The sequence below is a fragment of the Tauraco erythrolophus genome, chromosome 6 (genome assembly GCF_009769465.1).
Source record: "Tauraco erythrolophus isolate bTauEry1 chromosome 6, bTauEry1.pri, whole genome shotgun sequence".
NCBI lineage: Eukaryota > Metazoa > Chordata > Aves > Musophagiformes > Musophagidae > Tauraco > Tauraco erythrolophus.
Genome location: NC_141470.1, coordinates 29,598,485 through 29,604,611, shown reverse-complemented (window position 1 = coordinate 29,604,611; position 6,127 = coordinate 29,598,485).

Here is a 6,127-nt window from a genome sequence, read left to right as displayed (position 1 = left end):
CAGGGCAATCCCAAGCACAAGTACAGGCTGAGCGGAGAATGGACTGAGAGCAGCCCTGAGGAAAAGGACTTGGAGGCGTTGGTTGATGAGGAGCTCAACATGAGCCGGCAATGTGCACTGTCAGCCCAGAAAGCCAACCATGTCCTAGGCTGCATTCAAAGAAGTGTGGCCAGCAGGTCGAGGGAGGTGATTCTGCCCCTCTACTCTGCTCTCGTGAACCCCACCTGGAATACTGCATTCAGCTCTGGGGTCCCCAATACAAGAAGGACATGGAGCTGCTGGAGCGGGTCCAGAGGAGGGCCATGAGGATGATCTGAGGGCTGAAGCACCTCTCCTATAAGGAAAGGTTGAGAGTTGGGGTTGTTCAGCCTGGAGAAGAGAAGGCTCCGGGGTGATCTTATTGCAGCCTTCCAGTACTTAAAGGGAATCTACAAGAAAGCTGGAGAGGGTCTTTTTACAAGGGCATGTAGTGATAGGACAAGGGGCAATGGCTTTAAACTGAAAGAGAGTAGATTTTTATTAGATATAAGGAAGAAATTCTTCATTCTGAGGGTGATGAGGCACTGGCACAGGTTGCCCAGAGAAGTTATGGCTGCCCCATCCCTGGAGGTGTTCAAGGCCAGGTTGGATGAGGCTTTGGGCAACCTGGTGTAGTGGTGTCCCTGCCCATGGCAGGGGGGCTTGGAACTAGATGATCTTTAAGGTCACTTCCAACCCAAACTATTCTATGATTCTATGAAAACTTCAGACAGTGTTTGTTTGCATTCCTTCAGAAGTGAATGTCTAACAGTGTTTGCAAAAAAAACTTACTGAGTGTAGTTCTGGGTACCACTGGTTCCCATGAGTCATCTTGTTAATTGCATGGGTTTGCGATTACATTTGCATTCTTTCCAGTTTACTAGATGAGTCCACACTGTAAAGACCTACACAATTAAACTAAGAAACTGACTGATCTGTTCAAGGAAGTAAGACTCATGAATATCCAAACAAAGCTAAACTTAAAGGAAAAAAATTGGGGTTTCCCCTCTCAAGCTTTTGGGTTTTTTAATGGTAAATAACTTTAGAAAGACAAGTTATATAAAAAACTATATAAAACTTGGAAGCTAAACTTTGCACCTGTCCAGCAATTGTATTAGAGATGATCTGGAAATTCCAGGTACTGTAGGCATAAAGCAGGGAATCGAGACAAATATAAACCAGAATTTACCGAAATAAAAGACTTGATTTGATGTTATCTTCACTATTGAGCTGGTCAGTGGGAAAAGAGGAAATTTCAATCAATGTTACAGTGCAACCTACCAATTGACAGGTGCAATTTGGAGTGCTGCTCTTTAATACAAAATGCAAGCAGTGACCCAAAAAAACTTCATATGAGCGATCACCACCAGTAGAGGTGCGCGGGAGGGAGCAAGACAGTTAAAGAAATTGAACGTACCTATTCAGAAAGGCCTCGGCTGAATTTGCCAGATGGAACTGGGAGTTGTGACCGTGGGAGGAGACGACCTCCCTCCCTGGTGACTGGAGAAGAGGAACGAGGCACATTCACGTTTTCCTCCTGGTGTCCACCAGAGGGGGCCCGGCCCCCGCAGTTCTTTCAGCTCCTGCACCAGAAGGCCACTTGGCAACTGAACAGCAGCAGCTTTTCTTTATTTCTTCTCTTGCCTGCACGTTTCCCATGATAAAAGGAACTCTGACTACCAAAAAACGATGTGATGGCTTAGCCCGTAAGGTTTTCAATTTCTGTTCGAAGTGTAGGAGAGATTAAATGGTCTTTGGTTCATATGTCTTCTCCTTGCCAAACTCAGTTGTTGCACAGGAAGTTGTATGTTCTCTGTCCTACATAGTTAGAGCTGCAAATCCTGTGTTCTTCTCTAACCTGCTGCGAAACTGTGCCCCAGTGTATTGGACTTGGCCTTGATAATCTTGGGGCTTGATTACTACAGTGGAATGTATCTAGGAGTAAAACTTTTGGTCTGAAAAATTTCAAATTAATTCAAAATGTGGCCATCTGCCTACTAAATCTCCCAGGCTTCTCCTTGCAGTTCAGTGTGATAAACAGGGCAGATCATCACCATAGTGAAACTGAAAACAGTGTTTCAGTACTCTTTTGCTGTTTCAGTAGGCTAATTTTTTTCTAGATGAGGGACTGACTTTGCTATCAGCATGCCAAAAGCTGCCCTCATTTTCTGTCAGGCATTGGGGTTCTAGTCATGCAAGTAAGTGTCATCACAACCACAGTTATTTACTTCTGTAAGGGAAATGTGTTTTAAATTAAACACAAAGAAAATCTCTGAGAAGTACATTTTTTGTGTGTTTCTGTAGTGCTTTATTCCAGGCTGTTTTTTTTTTCCTACAGCAGTAACTGACAGATCTCTCTTCTGGTTCTTATAGATTACAAAAGCATCCTATTCAAAGGCCCTGATATGCTTCCCAGATAGGAACCTGGATGGTCCCAAAGCAGGTAAGATTGGAATATATGGACACAAACACTTTTGTCTCTTCCACATGCACAGGCTTGTGGAAGTGGATCTCTCTCAGCACAAATCTATTTTTGCATGCAATTAAGGTAATCATAGAATCGTAGAATGGTTTGGGTTGAAAGAAATCTCAAAGATCATCTAGTTCCAAACCCCCTGCCATGTGTAGGGGCACCTTCCACTAGATCAGGTTGCTCAAAGCCTCATCCAACCTGGCCTTGAACACTTCCAGGGATGGGGCATCCACAACTTCTCTGGGCAACCTGTTCCAGTGTTTCCACCATCTTCAGAGTGAAGTTCTTCCTTAGGTCTAATCTAAATCTACCTTCTTTCAGTTTAAATCCATTACCCCTTGTCCTATCACTACATGCCGTTGTAAAAAGTCCCTCTCCAGCTTTCTTGTAGGCCCCCTTTAAGTACTGGAAGGCTGCTAGAAGGTCCCCCCGGTGTCTTCTCCAGGATTAACAATCCCAATTCTTTCAGCCTGTCTTCATAGGAGAGGTGCTTCAGCCCTCAGATCATCCTCATGGCCCTCCTCTGGACCTGCTCCAGCAGCTCCATGTCCTTCTTGTATTGGGGACCCCAGAGCTGAATGCAGTATTCCAGGTGGGGTCCATGAGAGCTGAGTAGAGGGGCAGAATCACCTCCCTGGACCTGCTGGCCATGCTGCTTTTGATGCAGCCCAGGACACGGTTGGCTTTCTGGGCTGCAAGCGCACATTGCCGGCTCATGTTGAGCTTCTCATCCACCAGCACTCCCAAGTCCTTTTCCTCAGGGCTGCTCTCAATCCATTCTCTGCCCAGCCTGTACTTGTGCTTGGGATTGCCCTGACCCATGTGCAGGACCTTGCACTTGGCCTTGTTGAACTTCATGAGGTTCGCACAGGCTCACCTCTCCAGCCTGTCAAGGTCCCTCTGGATGGCACCCCTTCCCTCCAGCATGTCAGCCACACCACACAGCTTGGTGTCACCTGAAAACTTGCTGAAGATGCACTCAATCCCACTGTCCATGTCGCCGACAAAGATGTTAAACAGCGTCAGTCCAAATACCAACCCGCAACTCTTTGAGTGCGACCATCCAGCCAATTCCTTATCCACTGAGTGGTCTATCCATGAAATCCATGTCTCTCCAATTTAGAGACAAGGATGTTGTGCAGGACAGTGTCAAATACCTGTTTGTGTCATGAGGTATGTGCATATATGGGAATAGATGTGTATATTCATCACTTCTAGATTCCTCTGTTTTTTCAAAAGTTACATCTTTACATGTTGGATTTCAAAGGTGTGTTAAGTGATTGCTGAACTTTCATTAGAACCTCTCAAAATCCTCCTATGGTGGTATTTGAATTCTAAACTTTTGTCTATACTGTCCATTGTGTCTACTAGCTGGTCACTCTTAATTCATACATCTCAGAATGAGAATGTTAATAGAAAGCTTATAAATAATTTTTATATATGGGCAATGCCTGTTGTGAGAGGCTTATTGTGTTTTTAGATGCAAGTCCCTTTACACTGTGCAGTTGGGTACACTTAAGCTCTTAGCAGGGTTTGTGAACTCTACAGCTTCTCCATGTAAGATTTGCAACTAACCGTGGGTGAAAATGAGCAGCAGTCATTATAAGAAGGATGCCGTTCATCAGGATGTTTTGTATCTTGCATTTTCCTGTTTGGTGGGCCACAGATTTGTAGATGAGTGACGTATAACTAAATTGGAGACTACTGGCTGGAAACCAGAGATTTTAGCAATAATTAGAGGAAAGCTGAAGGTTTTGTTATCTGCAGAGGGTCAGGAGGTGGTTTGGAGCATGTGTGGAAGCTCCAGCTAATGTGCATATCCCTTAAGGAAAGCAGTTAACAAGGACCCCTAACAGAACTCCTGAAAAGCAGAACCTTTAGATCTCAGACTGAAAAGCCTTTCCTATGAAAGAGAGAACTTATTCATCACACTATATTTCAGCCTGTCTGTATATTCAAGAATGCATTTCTACATCATTACTGTTGAATTCATGTTTTCAAAACAAATGAGATTGGAAGCTTTAACCAGGCTGGGTGCCCTTAGGGCTTACCACTTGCCTGCAGGAAGGGCTCGCTTACAAATAACGCACCCTGATCAAGTCACGTTGCCACGTCTCGGACTCCTACTTAAAACCATATTTCTAGGAACAAGTTGCAAGACCAATATTTCCTATATGCAGTACATTGCTGTTTCAACATGTTGTTCATGCTCCTTTACCAAATAGGGGTGAAGATCTAAAACATTGGACCTATGTAGAGTCCCACATCAGGCTGTGGGAAGGGAATCTAAAGTAGTAAGTTACAAAGCTGCTCAGCACTCTATATTTAAAATAGGGACCCATTCAGCTTTGTATAAATAACGATTGTCATGGGGTTATTACTTTTGCACCTCCATGAAAGTCCTCAGACTCGGGGAGAAGAATTAGCTATTGTACAGTCTGAAGTTGAGGTTAAAAATAGAAATAGGGTTTAATTTTCTCTCATGCTGCTGAAATTGTTGGCACCTTTTTGGAGGATGCAAGCTAAACAGTGAGCCAAATTTAATGAAGGAATACCTTTTATAGCTAGAAGACAGGAGCTTGAAAGAACTACAAATATTTGTTGCCTGCTGTGTGTGCACTTTCCCACCATGATGCAGGCGAGCTCTAGACCCTCATGTCCACAACTTATCAATTATCATTCTTCTGAGAGTGAAAATTAACCAATGCTTAAAAAGGAGAACATTACAGATCCTTAAAAAAAACCCAACAAACCCAAAACCAAAAGTCAGCATAATTCAGATTTTTCTTGGCTGCCTTCCTAACACCAGGAAAGCAAATTGGCATTTTCTATGTGCTTTTCTTCACAAAGGCATAATTGCAGCAAGAACTTTTATTATTTCTTACATTTTGGCATCTTCCAGTTTGGCATTGGCATTTCGTTCTGAATACAAATCAAGGCAAAGTGATAGCGGTCTACTGTGCTGATTTCTTTGTCCTCTTCAGACATCTCCTCAGAGGTGGAAGATTTCTCTCTACAGACAAGATACTTCACACCTAGTATGTTCTCCAAAGTGACTGGCTCCATTTATATTCAATGGACTTTGCATTAGGTTTTTAGGCCTCATTTTTTAAAAATATTTTGGTAATACCCCATGGACAATTTCAATACCTGACTCAGGCCACAGCAAAGTGGCAACAATAGGTGCTTCACTCCATTCCCTCTCCCTCACTGCTTGTTCCTGCCACTCTTAATCATTTCTTTAGTTAAATCTGTTCCCTGACCTGGTTCATCTCAGAGGAGTAGTGCAATTCTTTGAGGTGAGATGCTGTACAAGCGTTCTAGTTTGCACTTTCAGTGTAAAGTGGTGATTTACAGGCTAAGCTAAGGTGCCTATGTGAACTGTATACGTGAGCTTGGCTTTAAAGCATAAACAGACATGTGCCTGAAGGTTTTGTGTATGCATACTGGAATGCACATTAGGGTTGGGTAATAACATTTGTCAGAATACAGATTGAAGTTGCTACATAGCCATATTCTGAAATTTTTATGGACACAGTTTCTAACACTAGAAATTCTTGAAAATCTGCTTACATAGTTTCAGTTCTGCTATTGTAGTTTGCTATGCAACACCAGCAATGGGAATGCTATAACAAA